This window comes from Heptranchias perlo, chromosome 22 (assembly GCF_035084215.1).
Source record: "Heptranchias perlo isolate sHepPer1 chromosome 22, sHepPer1.hap1, whole genome shotgun sequence".
Taxonomy (NCBI): Eukaryota; Metazoa; Chordata; class Chondrichthyes; order Hexanchiformes; family Hexanchidae; genus Heptranchias; species Heptranchias perlo.
The window spans coordinates 47,594,878-47,618,043 of NC_090346.1; the positions used below are offsets into that span (position 1 = coordinate 47,594,878).

The window sequence follows — 23,166 nt, forward strand, 5'->3', positions numbered from 1 at the left end:
GATAGCCACTGACGGTGATGCCATATGAACAACAGTGGAAGCGTCCAATGGGTTTCCCATCCAAGAAGAAAATGGGAGAGCAAAGTGTTTCCTTCATGCTTTCCTGGAGAATATGATTGAGGCCAGGTAACCGCTGTATTGTCCTCCTACAAAGCAATGCAGCTTATTTGTACATCTTATCAGATCATTGAGTTACCCAGTTTGCAGGTCGATGCTCTAAAGGTAACTGACTCTTATCTGCTGAAACTCTCATGAGGCTCGAGTGTGCACTTTCAAAGGTTATAGTAGGTAGACGGGAAGGTAAGGTTGAAGTCACAATCAGATCAGCCATGATCTTATCAAATGGCAGAGCAGGCTCGAGGAGCCGCATAGCCTACTCCTGCTCTTAATTCATATGTTTGTATGTTGTATTAGAACTGTTTTTACACTGGAAGTGTTGGTGGTAATTTTAAAACTTTTTTTTAATAAGCTATGTTTGATACTTTCTCTCCATGTGAATTATCAGCATTTGTATATCAAAAGATCTTAAGGTTCACGGTCTCTGTAATGTATAGATACAGAGCCCCACAGACTTGTTCTCTGAAATTGTAAGTATGAGAGAATCCTAAAATGACTACATCACACATTAATTGTCGTCTCATGTATATTATTATGTTTCAGATTGTTTAGAATTGCATTCATGGATTTTTTTTTCACTTCCATGTTGTAGTATAGTCTGTTGCAGTGTGGTCTCTTCACAAACGGAGTTGTTTTTACCGCTGCATGTTTCTTTTTCCCTGTAAAATTCAATTAAAAAGTTTTATTACAAAAAGCTGCCAAGCAAGCAATATTCATATTATTAATCTTTTCACTATTCACAGTTCCTTGAAAGCAAAACTTGATTTTGATACCAAGAGTACTGACAATGTTCAATTAAAATCATGGACGTAGTCTTTAAATTTTGCTACCAAAAGACTGATGACCTAGAAAACGGGCCCAAATTAATCAGCGTTTTTTTTTCTCATCAGAAGTGCTTGTGCTATGACTTATTTCTTCCAGAATTCTGTATGCTTCCAAGCTTCCTTACTATACTGAGGTAGAAAGTGAATGGGTCCACAGACTTAATGTCAAGGTCATGTGCAATTTTTCTTTTATGTCAAGTTCCTCTGGTTCACAGTAGCAGATAACCTGGAGACATTATCATCGAAGGAAACAGGAGTCTTCCCATTTTTTATGGAAATTTTGATGAGTGGAAAGCATGTAACTGAATAAAACAGCTACAGAGGGGGCAGCTTATATTGTGCTGCATTTTACACTGTATAACACAAAACCTACCACAGGTGCAATAACATTTCCCAACTCTTGAAGTGCAACAGTTACTACACAGAGAATTCAGAATCTAAGATGATCAACACTCAGTGTTAGCACCTACACTTTTTCAGTTTTGCTTGTTACTAAAAGGCAAATTCTAATTCTTAACCAGATTTACATAGAATTACATAGAATGTACAGCACAGAAACAGGCCATTCAGCTCAACAGATCTGTGCCAGTGTTTATGCTTCACATGAGCCACCACCAATCCTACTTCATCTCACCCTATCAACATATCCTTCTATTCCTTTCTCTCTCATATGTTTATCTAGCTTCCCCTTAAATGCATCTATGCTATTTGCCTCAACTACTCCTTGTGGTAGCAAGTTTCACATTCTCACCACTCTCTGGGTAAAGAAGTTTCTCCTAACAGTGTTTATTGATTCTTTTAGTATTAGCAATTGGACGAAGAGGAGTAGTATCTCAAGGAAAGAGGGAAGGTTTATGCCCTGGCTTATAGAGTAAAGCTTTTGCATAGAATGTACAGCACAGAAACAGGCCATTCAGCCTAATTGGACTATGCTGGTGCTTATGCTCCACACAAGCCTCCTCCCACCCCTCTTCATCTCACTCTATCAGCATAACCTTCTATTTCTTTCTCCCTCGTGTTTATCCAGCTTCCCCTTAAATATCTTATGCATCTTTAATAAACACTCTTCAGTTTCACAACAATCTCAGTATAAATGCTAGATATTCTTTTTCACAAAGATAAGTATAGATGAAGGAAGTCATTCATCCCATCTAGCTTATCATTCCATATAAACCTACACATCACAGCACCTCACTGCCTCTTGAATGGCCTCAGAGTTTTTGCCTCCACAACACCCTTTTTGGAAGACCATTCCAGGTATTGATCACTCTTTACACCGAATGTGTGAAAATGTATTCTCTCTTCACAGAAAAAAAAATTGATCATTACCAAATAAGTTCCACCCCAAGTTAAATTGGAAATTAAAACTATTATGCATAATGTACAGTTACTATATGACTTGAATGGGCAGTACTCTGTGCATTAATGTAATGCTGTAGGACTAAAGTCCTATATAGTGGAAGGTTTGAAGTGAGTAGCGTGACTACAATTTAACTGGCGAGTTTGAGTCTGGTCAACCCATAAAGGAAAGCTTGAGTGGTGTATGGATCTAATTTGAACTCGGATCGGTTTACAGTCTACCACTTACTCTTGGCCATCTAATAATATCTGTTGTGGCCTTGGTGAAATGAAAGCAGTACCAACTAAAAGTAATTAACATAATTTTAGCCTGTGATGTAATCTCTGCTGGTTGATACTGTAATAATATGATTCACAGGACAGTATGATAAGGGAATGGGGAACAAAATTATATGGCTATTGAGGCCATAATATATATTGTAGTGTAATATTATAATCATTTAGCTCGTATATCGTGATACCAAAATACTGCTATTGTACACTTTTTTTTTCTTGTAACATTAAGTTCATGTTTCTGCCCATGTCTGCACAAGTTTATTGGCCCATTTGTGAAAGGTTTTTCTAATGCTGATTTTGGAACACCACTAACATTCTATTTGTATAATATGAGTCATATAGCAGTCACATGATTACCTGGAATCCATTGACTAGTGGCACAGTATTTCACATGTGCAAAAAATTCATTAGCTGGAACAGTGCAAAGACTCCACACAGTTTGCAATGCTCCAAATATAATGCAAAGTAAAAAAGTCTATTGCACCTCACCAAAGCCAATGATAAATTGTACCTTGAATCCTGGGCAGTAAGGGCGGACAGTGAAAGGACACTCAATTTGTTTCAAACAAACTGTCTGCTCAAGATTCATGTTGTGATCAGGATATATAAAATAATAAATAGTACAGATAACATGAACCCAGAAAATTACTTAAAGGGAACCAGGTCAGTGGGACATAAATTTAAATCAATGAAGTGTAAATTCAAAATAGATCTTGAAAAAAATATCTTTACCCAATAGATGATAAGTATTTGGAATAATCTACCAGTTAGGATAGTGGAGTTAAAGAGAGTAAGAGGGCTCAAAACACAGTTGGATGCTAGGCTGGATGAGTTGGAATATGAGTGGAATGTGGTTTAATGGGCTTAATAACCTTCTCTTGTCCGTCCCCTTTTCTTATGTTCTTAAGTAATAGAACAGGAAGATGCAGCAACATGCGTAGAATACAGAATGATAACAGCAGAAAGATTATCAAGAGTATCATGGACACGTGGCGAGGATAAATTCCACGCGTTGCCCGACAGTTATGTTACTTGACCAATTTCTGGCACTTGACCTAAAGGTCAAGGTTGTGACCAAAATGCCATCTCTAGAGCTGAGTGTGGATTAGCACTGGCAGGGAAGAGTTATGAGATGAAAAATGTTGACTGGGTTTGCAGCAGATAACAGGTATGGAGTTACAAACAACATGGTGTCCATTGCAGCTATTTTTCACTGTGTGAATTAAGGCCCTATTTTACAACTGAGATTTTTCACCAGTGGTATTGAAGCATTCAATGCCTGAAATAAGTAATTCCACTGGCAGAAAGGGTAGGTGGGGATTTGTGGTCCAATGATGAAGTGATAGCTAGATATGAATAAAAGTATTGAGATGTCCCCACCCCCCAACCCCATCTGGTCTCCCCCCCCCCCCATTCTCCCCCCACCCTTTCACTTATATTAAAAACTTTCTTGCTCTTTTGCCTCCTTGTGTTTTACTTGAGTTGGAAGTATAATTGTGTCTTTCCCACATTTTCTTCAGGAGTCACTGTTTTTGTCTCCATGGTTTGGACTATTCCACTTCTTAATGTTCATGTATGCAATGTTTGCAGTGGATCCCTCCTTCTCTTCCTTAAAGCTCTGGTGTTTACAGACTGCCCCTGCAACTGCCCGTTGCCAAGGCAATCACCGTGTTCAGACAGAGAGGTGTCATCTGCAGAACCCCCGAATACACATTCAACAAAAAAACAAACAGGGAAAAAAAACAGAGAAAAAAAAACACAGAGAGAGGCAGAAACATCCGGAAGGCAGAGAGAGCCAGCAAATGACCCGTTTTTAATATAATGGGTCATTTGCTGGCTCTCTCTGCCTTCCGGATGTTTCTGCCTCTCTCTGTGTTTTTTTTTCTCTGTTTTTTTTCCCTGTTTGTTTTTTTGTTGAATGTGTATTCGGGGGTTCTGCAGATGACACCTCTCTGTCTGAACACGGTGATTGCCTTGGCAACGGGCAGTTGCAGGGGCAGTCTGTAAACACCATGTATTGTTCAATATGTATAAATGCGTAGGCTTCAAGGAGCTCTTGAAACATTTGCCTGAGGAAGGAGAAAATCTCCGAAAGCTTGTGAATTTAAAATAAAATTGCTGGACTATAACTTGGTGTTGTAAAATTGTTTACAATTGTCAACCCCAGTCCATCACCGGCATCTCCACATCATTAAAGCTCTGGCACTATCTTCCTTTGTGTTATCCTGGAATGTTTAACGAGACTCATCAGATTGGAACATGGGAGATCTGTTTGAGTACTCCTGCTATGAATGATCGCTAATACCCCATTTCTTGGTTCCTTGTTAAATGTTACAGCTTTTTTTTCCCACTTTGTAATCATACAAGTCCTTCACTATATTTGTAATTTTGCATATAAAACAAACATTTTTTAAGTATTGAACTTATCTAGTTTAGTGCTGTTTTCATTTTCAAATGGGCTTTCTTTACAGTTTCCTAAATTTGAAATTGGTTCAATGGGCACATTTTTAGTCAGCAGAACTATAGAAGAATGAGTTTAAACGACTCTTAATTTGTGAAACTGACTTTTCAGGGGAAAAAGTGATGGTAGGATAAATCTAGTAAATATGCATCTCTAAAATATAATTAACTTTCATATATATATATATACACACAATCATAGACAAAGATTTTGAAATCTACTTTTTACGGTTGATGACATCTACCCACTTTAAACTTACAATTACAGCTTCTGACTCATAATTCATATATGACACTAATCCACTACAATGGGAGAGAAATCCACAGTTACTGAAAGAGATAGTGCAAGAAATGTTTTGACTAATTTGGAGATCCTGTGAAGATACAGATTAGAAGTCAGAAGGTTGTGGGTTCAAGTCCCACTCCAGAGACTTGAACACGTAATCTAGGCTGACACTTCAGTGCAGTACTGAGGGAGTGCCGCACTGTCCGAGATACCATCTTTCGGATGAGATGTTAAACCAAGTCTGCCCTCTCAGGTGAACATAAAATATCCCATGACATTATTTCGAAGAAGAGCAGGGGAGTTTATCCAGTGTCCTGGCCAATATTTATCCCTCAAACAGCATCACTAAAAAAAAGGTTATCTGGTCATTTATCTCATTACTGTCTGTGGGGCCTTCCTGTGCGCAAATTGGCTGCTACGTTTCCTGCATTACAACAGTGACTACCCTTCAACAGTACTTCATTGACTGTAAAATGCTTTGGGAAATACTGAAGTTGTGAAAGCACTGTATAAATGTCAGTCTTTCTTTTAGAAAATCGTTTTGTGTTTATAAACATGTGAGATTCTCATCTGGTTACAAAATATCAAGCATCAATGTTAGCTTAAATGTAAAGAGAGATGTGCCCAGACAGTGGCAGCACACTACAACAAAGTAACAACAGAGGAGCTGCTGGTGAATATATTTAGATATTTCCTCATATTCCGTGGATCTGTGGGTTCTTCATTTTGCAAATTAAACTTGCTCCTGGATGTACGTAGGAAGAAGAAAGTGCAATACCCATCCCTCTCAACTTCCAGCTCTCCATTCTTTACATTCTTATTAAATGACTTTGTATTTATTATATGAGCTAGCACTGCTGCTCTGAGATATTTATATATAGATATGTCCTGCAAATGGCATAGCAACAAAGATGGGAATATAATACGTATTTGCTTAATTTATCACTTTTGGTTACAAGATTGGTTAAATTGATGTTTCAGTGAATACTCTTTCATTTCATTCAGCATTGTCTGTGGGAATGCTCGAGAGCTGTTAAAAAGTATTTATGGCTCATGGTGAATCAAGCAGGTGCCAGAGACACAGAGATGCTAAATCTGTCGTCCAATGTACTAAGCACTTTAGGCCAAAAGTTTGTAGAAGGCTTACAGGAAATATTTGAAGAACTGCTTCTGAGCACAAAGTCACGCACACTATCAGCAATAAAGACTCTTGCATTTATGCAGCAATATGATATGGATCAGTTTTATCAAATGCTATGCAAAGCAAATGGGGGTGGGGGGAAATGCATAGATGTGCCAGAATCAATCAATGCAAGTAATACCAGTTCATTAAAAAAAGTCCCAAGGAGCGCACACGATGGCTTAGTGGGTAAGTACAATACCCAATGTGGTACTGAGCCATTTGGACCAGAAGGTCCTAGGTTCAAACATTTGGTCTGAACTGAGTGTAAGAACACTGAGCTTAATACCCCAAATAGAATATTCATCAAGGGTACCAACTGACTCCTTAACACTTCACTGTAACTCCTTGTCAAGGAACAGTCTAAGGTTTACCAACTAGTTTATGCCTAGGAGTTAATAGTGCCTAGATTTGGCTCCCTGAACTGTGTTGCATCAATCCGTTCCGATTATATTAGCATTTACGCTACCAACCTCCCATCAGGATCCATGCACACTACTGAGTGAATGAATTAACTCTTTCTATCCAATTGTCAAAGACAAACTCAGCCCCTCACACAAGGATCTGGTTTAAACAACTGTTATAAGTAAGCTTTCTATGTGGCATTGGATTTGGACATCCAGAATATCATAGTGACTGGCACATTGTCCTGCATAGAGTTTCCACAATGCTGAAGAGGATAGCTCTGAGGTTTGGCATAACAGCTGCTGGAAGACGTTATCTGGTGGCTGAGTGTGAGACCACATAGTTATATACTCGGGGTTCCGTGTCTACCACTATTGTGTTGCAGCTGCTACTGAAGCCCTCCCATCTCCAAATGGATGAATCTTTGATTTAATGTCCTTTCTATAATGGATGCCCAAAACTGCACACAGTACTCTGTGGTCTAACTGTTGCCTCTCAGACATTTATCATTTCTTCTTATATTCTATGCGACTAGTTATAAAAACCAAAATGCCATTGGACTTTTTTATGGCGTTATCGCCCTGTGCTCGAATTTTCAGGGAATGATGTAGTTGAGCCTCCAGGTCTCTCTATTCACCCACATCCCTCAGTGTCTTTTCATTGAGTGTATACTATACCATTTCCTCCAAAACGCATTACCTCACACTTCTCTACATTAAGTTGGACCTGCCACCTGTCTGTGTGCTCCTAAAGACTTTTGCAATCCACCAAAACTACATTTGTGCCTGGAGAACATTTAGATTTGTTTTGTGAAAGAAAGGACATATCTAGGGAAAGTACTCAACATTTAGAGAAGTAGGTCGAGAAATTGGTTCGCCTGCCGGCTCAAACTGGGAGCTGGGAACGATCCCTAGGTCGGAACCGATAGGCCCAAGGCATACCCGATATTCGGCCTTGGGCCTCATTTACATGAGGCCGGCGAGCTGCAGGCACCTGCTGGGAATCCCCAGGCAGCTGGCCAGCGAAGAGGATTTCAATTTCAGGCCGCAGCATTGCCAGTTCCTGATTGCAGTGATTCCAAAGGCAACAACAACAACATGAACTTGGATTTCTATAGCATCTTTAACGTAGTAAAACGCCCCAAGGTACTTCACAGGAGCATTATACGACAAAATTAGACACCAAGCCACATAAGGAGATATTAGGACAGGTGACCAAAAAGATTGTCAAAGATGTAGGTTTTAAGGAGCGTCTTAAAGGAGGAGAGAGGTTTAGGGAGGAAATTCCAGAGCTTAGAGCCTAAGCTGCTGAAGCCACAGCCACCAATGTTGGGACGATGAAAATTGGTGATGCGCAAGAAGCCAGAATTGGAGGAGTGCAGAGATCTCGGTAAGTTGTAGGGCTGGATTTGAACATATAGGTAGATCCGACTCCCAACTTATACTGTCATTTTTGCACTGTTACAGAAGTACCTTTGGACCTAAGTGTGCTTTAACCAGCTTTTTTTATAATCAATTCTTACACTGCAGCTTTTGGATCGATGAAGCACAAAAGTTTTAATATAAGTAGGGAGTGCAGTCACCAAACTGACTGCAACCAAATTGTGCCAGGTAGTGTGAGGTTCCTCGGTGAGATAGACTTAAACCACTTTAGCTTCTCACCGACACCAGATAAAAACATTTTAAATAAATTTTTAAACATTTTTGGGGTTACTTAGGAGCCAGCTGTCTAGTTAGCTCTGCACATGTCTGGAAGCATTCCCACACCCACCTCCACTTCACTTATCAGCGAGCAAAGCAGACAGCAGTTTCAAATTGGTATTTACAGTATAACAAAGCCAATTGTCAATTAGAGCCTCGTTCACATCTGAATTTACATCCCTTGTGTCCGGAATTAAAACATCAGTTTTATTGCAAACATACTGCTATTTTATTTCGCCTCATAGCTGTGCAAATGATGGATGGATTGGTCAAAAAAAGACCCGAGAAGTTAAAAAAGAATCTTATCATCATTGTGTCGTGCTCCTGCTCCCTCCTTGTCTCTTCTCTTCTAGTCCCTCCCAACTGTAGCAGTTTTTTCCCTTCCAAGATTCCACTTTGAGAGATGGTGACCTAAAACTGTGCTATAACTGACCATTCTAGCAGAAATATCCTAAATGGACAGAGCCTAGCAAAGAGAGGCAAATGAAGGTGTTAACGTAAAAGAATTTGATTAGGACAGAAGACACATGGGGACTATCACTGAACACTACCAACTAGGTCTTATTTTAAAACAGTGGTGGTCACTTGTATCGCACCTCCTCTTTACCTGTAGCCCTCAGAGGGCTCCCTTATTGTGCCTCCACACATCACTCAACCTGCTGTTCCCTCTCTGTTGCTCTTGAGGTCCAATAACAAAAAAGCAAAAGAGTTCTGTTAGGATGTAGAGCTTAACCCAGGACCCTTAGAGCAAGTGAAAGGGGTCTATTAACACTAAAGGTTCAGTGGAAGTACCCAAGTCCTGCAGTTTTTCACTTTTTACTGTGGGAGGTTCCCAGCCTCCAAAAACCCAACCCCTCACTCCATGGTGCAGTGTGTTTCAGCATTCATGAGAGTGAGCCTCAAGCAAGACAATGCTTGGAATTGTGGCCGTCAACAAAAAGTTAGTGTTTTAGAGAAAAATTCTCATGGGATGAATGCTAAACATCCCTATGACATTGTAGTTATTGCAGAAGATTCATTAAGAGCTATTACTAAGTGGGTAGATTAGGTGAAATAAAAAACACAGTTGCCAGGGGGGAACTGGCATGAGAAACAGTTAGCATTAATGGAGTACCCTTTGGCCCAGATACTGTGCCAATGTAGTGAAAGGCTATACAACCTGGAAAACAAACAGAATTAAACTAGAGACAACTATTTGGTTGCAATAACTTCCGAGGCAACAAAAGGAGAGGCTAAGGCCAAAACGACATGATCACGGCATAATGTCATGATTATGTAAATGATATATATTGGTGTTATTGTACATATAGGATAGTGGCACACCAGTGAAAATAGCATTGGACAATGTTGGCCTGGCACACAGTGAATTACCAAAGTTCAGTCAGTGTTGGGGGGATTTGGAGATTTTTTTTCCCCAGTTGATGTTATTTTCCCTACATATGCTCAGACACTTCCTGTTCCTGGCAGGAACAGATTTTTCAATATTTATATTGCATATTTGCTAGTTTTTGAAATTTGAGAATGTATTTGGAGTTTTCCAAGATCATGAATTCCTGACCACAAGGCACAATATAGTTTAAGAGTCGAGAGCAACAGTAGCATGAGATACAAATTGGGATCACTGTTCGGAATGAGTCCACCAGAAGGCTCTGTCAACTAGGGGAGAGCAGTGCCAGTGTGAACTGTGGAGAAGAGTGCCAGTGTGAAATGGGGAGGATGGAAGAGGAGTGCCAGTGTGAACTGGGGGTGTGGGCAAGAGAAGAGTGTCAGTGTGAACAAGGGGGCAAAAGAAGACTGTCTGTGAACTGGGAGGGACAAGGAAAAGAGTGCCAGCACAAACTGGATGAGATGAAGAGTGACTCTTTGAACTGGGAAGGGAAGGGGATTAATAAACAATTCTAAAACAATGCAACAATTTAGCAACAGAGAGTACCAATACATATCCACAACAGCCCACAATTTTCCACCAGAAATTAGGAAAAACACCCACAATTTTGGCCACAAGCTTCTATAACTTTCCTGTAGTCCTGGTAATAATTCAACTCTATTTTATCAGCCAAGATCTGTATGAAACATTTATAGTAAATTATTGCAGTAGCCAAAAAAAAACAGACAATGGTGCAATTACACTACAAGCATCTACTTTGCACTGACGCTAAGGTTGAGTAGTGTAAATCTGGAATTAAGGCCCAACCAGAAATTGCTTCACACTGCCACTACTGTGTAAGTGCACCAGGATCGAGACTGAATGACGTTTTGGAGCCTGATCCCAAAAATGGAACTTCAGGATGAACTAGAAAACAGCCAAAGTGATATGTAAATAACTCCTGCAGAGATCTCATCCGAAGCAAAGTGGAGCATCAGCATCAGCTTAGCTGCAGTTATATCACTCATTTTGCATTGTTTTTTTTTCTCCACTCAGTTCAGCTCTGAAGTGTCGACTGGAAGTTCAGTCAGAATGACGCTTGATTTTTTTTTTGTTTGCCTTTTAGGCCCCCCTTTTATAAAGGGGGGGGGGGATTAGGGTGTGATTATGTGCAGAAAAACCAAAAAACCCAAAATAAGTGTCAAATTAAAATTTTATTATGTCGGTCCAGGATGCGCTCCAGTCCCTGCGGTGCCCACTGGTCGCTGAAAGCCTCAAGCGTACCGGCAGACACCGCGTGCTCCCTCTCCAGGACCACCTGGGCGCGGAGAATTCCGCAGAAGAGAGACAGACAGTCGGAGCGACCGCCCCCACAGGCCACGTCTAACCTGGACCTGTGGATAGCCACCTTGGACAGGTCCAGGAGCAGGCCCACGAGGACGTCCACCGACCTGCCTCATTTTGCATTGTTGCGACAGGGCAACCACTATGCATCAACGCAAGGTGTGTGACATAACTGCACTTTGTGATTGTTATTCTGGGATGAAGCAGAAGCAGTCTGATACTACCTCCTGAAGGTCATCTAACACCATTTTCCTAAATTGGATTTGGGCTCATCCTCAACTTCAACCTCATCCTCAACCTCCTCCTCCTCATCATCATCATCCTCCTCAATCTCATCCTCCCTTCCTCATCATCACCATCCTCCTCCTCAACCTCATCCTCCCCTCCTCACCATCATTATCCTCTTTATCCGCACCTTCCTCATCCTCTTCAACCTCAACATCCTGTTCCTCATCATCATCCTCCTCCTCAACCTCCTCCTCCTTATCACCATCATCTGCATCTTCCTCATCCTCCTCAACCGCATCCTCATCATCCTCCCAGAGCAACACCACCAGTTTGCACGAATGCTAAATTGTAAACTGCTCTTCATCGGTGCAAACGATGCAGTGCAGCTGGATTAGAAGGGGATGTGGTTGTTGATCATGTCTAGAATTGAGTGGACCATTGGTGCCAGGAAATGCAACTAGAAGCCGCCTGCAGCTGGCCAGTCAGATTAAACTGAATCAATGATTGTATGCCGCCAATTGGAAACCCTATTACTTTTGCACCATTGATGTAATCTCCCGTGTGAGCGCAAAATAAGGTGCAAGAGCGGAAACTTCTATAACGAGGATGCCGTCCTGCCAGGAATCGGATGCCAATATTTGCAACATCTGAGCACTGTGGGTTTGATTTTATGAAAATGGGCTCCCAAATTTATCAGCTCTGGCTCGTCTTCAACCAGTATAACATATATTTAATTATATTATCCAGGAGAGCCAGCAATATACGGATTAAATGCAAGCAAAGGGACGGGAGTACAGTCCCGGGTTGGTGTAATGAAGAATATTTGTGCGAAATGCACACAAAGTGATAGAAACCAGAGTCTGGACTTTTGACTGCAATATCCAGCTCTAATATATGGCCGTTGACTCTAATGTGGTCTTAAACTCTAATATGGTCAGGGCTGGATTAAGCTGAGCTGTGTACTAACCAGCAGACTGGATGGCCCCCGGGAATCCTGCTTGACCGTGTGACATCGGATAGGCTTTCCCTGTTTGGAATTTCCTTTCATAGCAGAAAAAAAAGCCAGCAGCGATCCGGGCTGCCGAATCCGATGATAACCCTGATGCAAGACCTAAATAAAGAAGGAGCGTTCGCACAGCTTGGGATAAACATGTGCGCGCTGCATAAAAACCAGTTGTACTGAGGCAGGGGTGACAGCAACCAAACTAGGCAGACAGGGAGTTCCCGGTTCCCCTCTCACCAATCTATTGGGGGAAAGGACCGGAAATTTGAACTTAGAGTAGCTGTGTAATTGTGCGTTAGTTTTAATGTTTTGGCTCGCTACAGAGTCTGTAGTCTTGGAATTCATTTTAAAAAAAAAAAGACTTGCATTTATATAGCGCCTTTCACGACCTCAGAGTGTCCCTAAGGCTTTACAGCCAATGAGGTACTTTTGAAGCAAATGCAAAATACTGCAGATGCTGGAAATCTGAAATTAGAAACAGAAAATGCTGGAGAAGCTCAGCAAGTCAGGCAGCGTCTGTGGAGAAAGAAACAGAGTTAACGTTCCAGGTCGAAGACCTCTCCTCACTACTTTTGAATTGCATTCCCAGTTGTAATGTAGGGAAACCAGGCAGCCAATTTGCGCACAGCAAGCTCCCGCAAACAGCAATGTGATAATAACTAGATACTCTGTTTTAGTGATGTTGATTGAGGGATAAATATTGCCCAGGACACTGCGGAGAACTCCCTTCTCTTCCTCTGAATAGTGCCATGGGATCTTTTACGTCCACCTGAAAGGGCAGACAGGGCCTCCATTTAACCTCTCATCTGAAAGACGGCACCCCCAGCAGTGCAGCACTCCCGCTGTATTGCCCTGCAATGTCAGCCTAGATTCTGTGCTCAAGTCTCTGGAGTGGAACTTGAACCCACGACCTTCTGACTCAGAGCCGAGACTGCTACCAACTGACCCCTGGCTGACAAAGCACGACTTCTACCATTAATCCAAACACAGTCCATACTCTGCAATTAAAAACAGAAAATGTTGGAAATCTGTCAAGAGATTGACACTTTGAGTGTAAACCCAGCTCCAGAACCTCCCTGGTTCCGAGGAAGAGTCTACACCCCAAACATTAACCCGTCTTTCCCCTTTTCAAACCAAACTGCAAACAATTTCCAATATGTTGTATTTTTATTCTATCCATATTGTGCAAAAATCTGAAATATGGATTCCATACTCTGTAATACACACCCTATGCTCTCCAACGTGATATAGTCCATACTATGCAATGCACAATTCCTGCTCTATAATACGGTCCACACTATAAAGCAGTCTATACACTATATTACATATTTCATACACTGTAATACACAGTACATCCTCTCCAAATACACAATCCATTATTTAATACAGTTCATACACTGCAATGTACAGTCCATACTCTGTAATGCATAACTCCATATTCTATTTACAAAGTCTGTACTTTGTAATGCATACTCCATATTCTATATACACAGCCCATACTTTGTAATACATGTTCAATATTCTATAATGCAGTCCATACTCAGTAATACATACTCCATATTCTAAAATACACAGTCCATACTCTGTAATGCATACTCCATATTCTATAATACAGTCCATACTCTGTAAAGCATACTCTATATTCTATATTACAGTCCATACTCCATAATGCATACTTCATATTCTATATACACAGTCCATACTCTGTAATGTATACTCCATACTCTATAAGCACATTCCATACACTGTAATGCATAGAATCATAGAACCGTTACAGCACGGAAGGAGGCCATTCTGCCCATCGAGTCTGTGCCGGCTCTATGCAAGAGCAATCCAGCTAGTCCCACTCCCCCACTCTATCCCCGTAGCCCTGCAAATTTTTTCCTTTCGAGTACCTATTCAGTTCCCTTTTGAAGGTCATAATTAAATCTGCCTCCACCACCCCCTCAAGCAGTGCATTCCAGATCCTAACCACTCGCTGTGTAAAAAAGTTTTTCCTCGTGTCACCTTTGGTTCTTTTCCAATCACCTTAAATCTATCAAAACTCCTCTCAACCTTCTCTGTTCAAAGGAGAAGAACCCCAAATTCTCCAGTCTATCCACGTAACTAAAGACCCTCATTCCTGGAATCATTCTAGTAAATCTATTCTGCACCCTCTCCAAGGCCTTCACATTTTTCCTAAAGTGCGGTGCCTACCGAAATGTATCACTTCGCATTTCTCTGCGGTAAATTTCATCTGCCATGTGTCCGCTCATGCCACCAGTCTGTCTATATCCTCTTGAAGTCTATCACTACCCTCCTCACTGTTCACTACACTTCCAAGTTTTGTGTCATCTGCAAATTTGGAAATTGTGCCCTGTACACCCAAGTCCAAGTCATTAATATATACCAAGAAAAGCAGTGGTCCCAGTACCGATCCCTGGGAAACACCACTGTACACCTCCCTCCAGTCCGAAAAACAACCGTTCACCACTACTTTCTTTTTCCTGTTACTTAGCCAATTCTGTATCCATACTGCCACAGCCCCTTTTATTCCATGGGCTCCAATCTTGGTGACAAGCCCTTTATCAAACGCCTTTTGAAAGTCTATATACACCACATCAACTGCATTGCCCTCATCTACCCTCTCTGTTATCTCATCAAAAATCTCAATCAAATTAGTTAAACACGATTTGCCTTTAACAAATCCGTGCTGGCTTTCCCTAATCAATCCACATTTGTCCAAGTGACTGTTAATTCTGTCCTGGATTATCGTTTCGAAGTTTCCCCACCACTGAGGTTAAACTGACTGGCCTATAGTTGCTGGGTTTATCATTACACCCTTTTTTGAACAAGGGTATAACATTTGCAATTCTCCAGTCCTCTGGCACCATCCCCGTATCTATGGATGTTTGGAAGATTTTGGCCAGTACCTCCGCAATTTCCACCCTTACTTCCCTCAGCAACCTAGGATGCTTCCCATCTGGACCGGGTGACTTATCTACTTTAAGTACAGCTAGCCTTTCAATTACCTCCTCTTTATCAATTTTTAGCCCATCCAGTATCTCAACTACATCTTCCTTTACTGAGACTCTGGCAGCATCTTCTTCCTTGGTAAAGACAGATGCAAAGTATTCATTTAGTACTTCGGCCATGCCCTCTGCCTCCTCAAGTAGATTTCCTTTGTGGTCCCTAATCGGCCCCACACCTCCTCTTACTACCCATTTACTGTTTACATGCCTATAGAAGACTTTTGGATTCCCTTTTATGTTGGCCACCAGTCTATTCTCATACTCTCTCTTTGCCCCTCTTATTTCCTTTCTCACTTCCCCTCTGAACTTTCTATATCCAGCCTGGTTCTCACTTGTATTATCAACCTGACATCTGTCATATGCCCCTTTTTTCTGCTTCATCTTACTCTCTATCTCTTTTGTCATCCAGGGAGCTCTGGCTTTAGTTGCCCTACCTTTCTCCCTTGTGGGAATGTACCCAGACTGTACCTGAACCATCTCCTCTTTAAAGGCCACCCATTGTTCAATTACAGTTCTGCCTGCCAATCTTTGATTCCAATTCACCCGGGCCAGGTCAGTTCTCATCCCACTGAAATTGGCCCTCCTCCAATTGAGTATTTTTACTTTAGAGTGGTCCATGTCCTTTTTCATAGCTATTCTAAACCTTATGATACTATGATTGCGGCTCCCTAAATGATCCCCCCACTGACACTTGCTCCACTTGGCCCACCTCTTTCCCAAGAACCAAGTCCAGCAATGCCTCCTTCCTCATTGGGCTGGAAACGTGCTGGTCAAGAAAGTTCTCCTCAACACACTTCAAAAATTCCGCCCCCTCTTTGCCTCTTATATTATAACTATCCCAGTCAATATTAGGATAGTTGGAGTCCCCCCGTTATCACTTCTCTATGGCTTTTGCACCTCTCTGCAATTTCCCTGCAAATTTGCTCCCCTATATCTTTCCCACTAGTTGGTGGCCTATAGAATACACCCAGTAGTGTAATGGCACCTCTATTGTTTCTTAACTCTAACCTAATAGATTGACATCCTCTCTCTCCAGCACTACAATATTCTCCTTAATCAATACTGCCACGTCAGCATCCCCCCCCCCCCTTTCTTTCCTTCCCTATCTTTCCTGAACACATTGTATTCAGGGATATTTAGTCCCCAATCCTGCCCTTTTTTGAGCCAGGTCTCTGTTATCGCCACAACATCATATTCCCATGTGGCTATTTGCGCCTGCAGCTCACCAACCTTATTTACCACACTTCGTGCGTTTACACACTGTGAACCAATCTTAGACTCTCTCTCTTAGTCTGATCCCACCTAATACCGTAGTATTCCTCATGCTAGTGCTATCTTTCTCTCCCAATCCTTTGTGCACCTTGTTTCTCCTTTCATCCTTCCTCCTACATCCTGGTGCCCATCCCCTTGCCAAATTAGTTTAAACCCTCCCCCACAGCACTAGCAAACTGTGGAGCATACTCCATGTTCTATAATACACAGTCCATACTCTGGAATGCATATTCCATATTCGATAATACACAGTCCATACACTGGAATGCATATTCCATATTCTATAATACACAGTCCATACTCTGGAATGCATACTCCATATTCTATAATACACAGTGCATACTCTGGAATGCATATTCCATATTCTATAATACACAGTCCATACTCTGGAATGCATATTCCATATTCTATAATACACAGTCCATGCTCTGGAATGCATACCCCATATTCTATAATACACAGTCCATACTCTGGAATGCATACTCCATATTCTATAATACACAGACCATAATCTGGAATGCATACTCCATATTCTATAATACACAGTCCATACTCTGGAATGCATATTCCATATTCTATAATACACAGTCCATACTCTGGAATGTATACTCCATATTCTATAATACACAGTCCATACTCTGGAATGCATACTCCATATTCTATAACACACAGTCCATAAACTGGAATGCATACTCCATATTCTATAATACACGGTCCATACTCTGGAATGCATACTCCATATTCTATAATACACAGTCCATACTCTGGAATGCATATCCTATATTCTATAATACACAGTCCATACTCTGGAATGCATACGCCATATTCTATGATACACAGTCCATACTCTAGAATGCATACTCCATATTCTATAATACACAGTCCATACTCTGGAATGCATACTCCATATTCTATGATACACATTCCATACTCTGGAATGCATATTCCATATTCTATAATACACAGTCCATACACTGAAATGCATACTCCATATTCTATGATACATAGTCCATACTCTGGAATGCATACTCCATATTCTATAATACACAGTCCATACTCTGGAATGCATACTCCATATTCTATGATACACAGTCCATACTCTGGAATGCATACTCCATATTCTATGATACACAGTCCATACTCTGGAATGCATATTCCATATTCTATAATACACAGTCCATACTCTGGAATGCATACTCCATATTCTATAATACACAGTCCATACTCTGGAATGCATATTCCATATTCTATAATACACAGTCCATACTCTGGAATGCATATTCCATATTCTATAATACACAGTCCATACTCTGGAATGCATACTCCATATTCTATAATACACAGTCCATACTCTGGAATGCATATTCCATATTCTATAATACACAGTCCATACTCTGGAATGCATACTCCATATTCTATAATACACAGACCATAATCTGGAATGCATACTCCATATTCTATAATACACAGTCCATACTCTGGAATGCATATTCCATATTCTATAATACACAGTCCATACTCTGGAATGTATACTCCATATTCTATAATACACAGTCCATACTCTGGAATGCATACTCCATATTCTATAACACACAGTCCATAAACTGGAATGCATACTCCATATTCTATAATACACGGTCCATACTCTGGAATGCATACTCCATATTCTATAATACACAGTCCATACTCTGGAATGCATATCCTATATTCTATAATACACAGTCCATACTCTGGAATGCATACGCCATATTCTATGATACACAGTCCATACTCTAGAATGCATACTCCATATTCTATAATACAGTCCATACTCTGGAATGCATACTCCATATTCTATGATACACATTCCATACTCTGGAATGCATATTCCATATTCTATAATACACAGTCCATACACTGAAATGCATACTCCATATTCTATGATACATAGTCCATACTCTGGAATGCATACTCCATATTCTATAATACACAGTCCATACTCTGGAATGCATACTCCATATTCTATGATACACAGTCCATACTCTGGAATGCATACTCCATATTCTATGATACACAGTCCATACTCTGGAATGCATATTCCATATTCTATAATACACAGTCCATACTCTGGAATGCATACTCCATATTCTATAATACACAGTCCATACTCTGGAATGCATATTCCATATTCTATAATACACAGTCCATACTCTGGAATGCATATTCCATATTCTATAATACACAGTCCATACTCTGGAATGCATACTCCATATTCTATAATACACAGTCCATAAACTGGAATGCATACTCCATATTCTATAATACACGGTCCATACTCTGGAATGCATACTCCATATTCTATAATACACAGTCCATACTCTGGAATGCATATGCCATATTCTATAATACACAGTCCATACTCTGGAATGCATATGCCATATTCTATGATACACGGTCCATACTCCACTGTAGGCAGATGCCAGCCATGATGCCAGTACTTTGTTTCACTATTCTTGTTATCATGGGTTTCCAGGCATGTTCAATAAGCTGTTAATAAAATTATCATATTCTACATTATTGCAGTTCTTGTTAAGTATACCCATGTCATTATTTTAAGCAGTGAGCCGAAAATAATTCTTTCAATAATAATTCACTCAGCGCATGATTGCCAATTTAATTCAGTTAATACCACAGTCGCAGTAAACATTTTAAAAGCCAAGTTTTGGACAGTGACATAGAGCTTCTGCTGTTATTTGGCAACCAACTTTCTGACCTGTGGTTAGAGTATTTCCCTGTCCATTGCTGCACATTATCCAGTGAGGGGATAACTACCCCCAAAGCTTAACACAGTCATACACTATATACCCCTGCAGTATATATAGCCCTTGACACTGCTTTCTTGCATTTAAAAAAATCTAACCACAAGCTATTAATTCAATCAACTGCCTCTTGATGAAAGTGATTAGCATATCTATACTCTTGACATCTATCCGTTTTCATCCCCTTTCTGTTTTGATCAGTTCTATAAAGGGCTGTCCCCCCCCCCCCCACTAAGTTTTAATCAATCTTTCTCATTCAGCTGCTGTCTGGTCTTCTGAGAATTGCCAGCACTTTCTATTTTTATTTCAGATTTCCAGCATTTGCAGTTTTACTTTAGCCGTGGCTCCGTGGTAGCACTCTCGCCTCTGAGTCAGAAGGTCATGAGTTCAAGCCTCACTCCAGAGACTTGAGCGCATAATCTAGGCTGACTCTCCCAGTGCAGTACTGAGGGAGTGCCGCGCTATCGGAGGTGCCGTCTTTCGGATGAGATGTTAAACCGAGGCCCTGTCTGCCCTTTCAGGTGAATGTAAAAGATCCCATGGCACTATTTGAAGAAGAGGAGGGGAGTTCTCCCAGGTGTCCTGGCCAATATTTATCCCTCAAACCACACCTAAAACAGATGATCTGGACATCTATTGCATTGCTGTTTGTGGGATCTTGCTGTGTGCAAATTGGCTGTCGCAATTCCTACATTCTAACAGTGACTACACTTCAAAAGTATTTAATTGGCAATAAAGTGCGTTGGGGCATCCTGAAGACATGAATGACGCTATATAAATGCAAGTGTTTCTTTTTTCTTAACACAAACAGGTATTCTGCCCAAACACTTGCTAAAGTATCAAGAAAGCAAGGCATTTGTTCTAAAAGAAATGATTTGGTTTTTTTTCAGGCCTGCCTCAAATTATCTGGAACGATTTTGTATTTTGCTTTTCTGAACGATCCATTCATTTTGACTGTGTTTCATAAACATCACATGTTCCCTCCCACTGCCATTGCTGTGATTTGATTACATTCACAATGATGCTGTGTAACTGACAGCGTAAAGCAGTGTTTTCATAACTTTCATTGAGGCAAGGGTTGAATACAGGAAAAGTGCAACTTTAAAAAAATTCATTCTCGGGATGTGGGCATCGCTGGCAAGGCTGGCATTTATTGCCCATCCCTAGTTGCCCAAATACTGTTTGATACAACTGAGTGGCATGTCAGGTCACTTCAGAGGGCAGTCAAGAATCAACCACATTGGTGTAATGTAGGAAACACGACAGCCAGTTTGAACACTGCAAGCTCCCAAAAACAGCAATGAAATAAATGACCAGGTTATCTGCTTTAAGTATTGGCTGAGGAATAAATATTGGCCAGGGCACCAGAAAGGACTCCCCTGCTCGTCTTCGAATGGTGCCATGGGACCTTATACGTCCACCTGAGAGGGCCGACAGGACCTTGGTTAAACATCTCCTCCGAAAGTCGGCACTTGAGTGCTGCACTGTTGGAGGTGACGTCTTTCGGATGAAACGTTAAACTGAGGCCCCATCTGCCCTCTCAAGTGGATGTAAAAGATCCCATGGGCACTAGTTCAAAGAAAAGCAGGGGAGTTCTCCCCAGGGTCCTGGCTAATATTTATCCCTCAACCAACATCACCATAACAGATGATTGGGTCATTATCACATTGCTGTTTGTGGGAGCTTGCTGTGTTGGCTTTCCCTACATTACAACAGTGACTGCATTCAAAAGCACTTCATTGGCTGTAAGGCGCTTTGAGGTAGTGAAAGGCGCTATATAAATGCAAGTTCTTTCAAATCTTTTTTAAAATAGTGCCTGGATTTTACCATTTCTGAAATAAAAATGTTGGTAGAAGCGGTGATCAGAGGAATACTTCCCCCAAGTTTTCTCTCACCTGTCTATGTTTTGATTAAACTTTACTCACAGATGTAAACACCTCCCTGAATGTTCCCTCCGTTGGAATCTATGGGGAGAGTGAAATGTATTACGCACAAGTGGAGAAATCAGAACAAACCAACACTCAATATGGGAATGCAAAGTAGGAGTTGACTCAGTATTTTAGTCCATCCCTTTCACATCAATATTATTATTCATATACTCCTACACGGATCTTTTGTTGATTATATTTAAATACTAACACCAGGACTTGGGAACAGTGTGATTAAATCTGTGGCATCTCACTGGATGTCCGAACCTTATACGGGTTCACCATGCAGTCTTAACGGAGACGACGTGCATCTGATAAATTTTATGTGGGAGTTTTGTGAAAACGATCCGGGGAGGGGGACGATTATCACGTTTGTTTGAGCGAGTTTTGAAGATGTTTATTTTTTTTTGCTGAGCTTTGTACTCGCAAATATTTTGTTGCTGTTTTTAGCACCTTAAAAGGAACTGTCAACCGCTCAATGAATTATAGGCATGTCCTAAATTTGTCAATGAAGCGTGCGATCAGGTCTCACTAAATTGGTCCCCCGGGTGCCAACTGCCAGATCCGGAGTACTTTAGGAATCAAATATTGGGAGAAGGAAAAGGGGGTTTCAAGGCTGCAGTCAAATAAAGTTAAAAAGAAAATCCGAACGTGTAACACGAGGTGTCAGTTTCTTGCGATTTATATTGGCTGAGATCAATTAAATGCAAGTCGCTGTTTACTCCCGGAGTGATAGTGAAGACCTCGATTTGCTAATTGTTAAAGAAAACCCGAGCGAATAAACATTAATCCAACCAGTGTCACGCAATGCTCGTTATTTTATACGAAAGCAATCCTCTCCCGAGATATAAATAGAATAAGTTTGACCAAGCGAATTCAATAACGGTCTGCGGCTCTGGTACAGCAAGCTTCATTCTACAAAAGGTGTGTTAGTTTATAGAGCAGAAGGGGTGGGCTAAGGCTATAAATCCACTTTAATAATATTAATTGAGTCAATAACAGTTCTCGCCGCGTGAAGACACTAAGTGAAGCCCATTGTAGGCGGTCATTGGTCAGTTTATCTCTAGTTAGTGTACTGGTCAGGTTATCTCTAGTTAATGTTACCTAGTGTATTGGACTCTCCCAGACATCGGTTAACCTTTAGTCTAATATTTAAACATTTGCGGTAACACCGAGTAGGAAACTGACCACAATTTGTACAAAGAATGGAATGCATTTTACATAAGATTTATACAAGTTATGTTTGAATATATTTCAAGCTACATTGGAAGATCAAATATTGACCTTATTTAGTTTCCCCGCCTCGCTGTGATCTGCAATTTAGCTTTATGAGATGAAGCAGAAAACCAAAGCTAGAATCCAGCCCGCAGTCCTAGCGCGATCCAACTCTAATCCTCCGCACCGGCCCGGGTCCGCACTCTCACTTTCTGCAAAGCTTGCGGATTCGAGAGCTCTTCACTGCTAAACAAAATGCTCGACAGCAAGTGGGAGAAGCCATCTGCTCGGGCCAGCTGTTGGTTTCATATCTCAGCTCGAAAAGAAAAATAAATGAAACGGCCCCCCCCCCAAAACACACAATCTTCTATCCAGTTATTCAGCAGGAACAAAA

General features: G+C 40.9%; 1 long non-coding RNA gene across 1 annotated transcript; it reads right to left on the reverse strand.

Annotated features, from left to right (window-relative positions):
• Positions 1-629: 629 nt before the first annotated feature.
• On the reverse strand, positions 630-23,081 carry LOC137340759 (uncharacterized). The gene is made up of 3 exons (XR_010966867.1): positions 22,842-23,081; positions 21,525-21,593; positions 630-776 (listed from the first exon to the last, which is right to left on the reverse strand). It is a non-coding gene; the product is annotated as an uncharacterized lncRNA (long non-coding RNA).
• Positions 23,082-23,166: the final 85 nt, after the last annotated feature.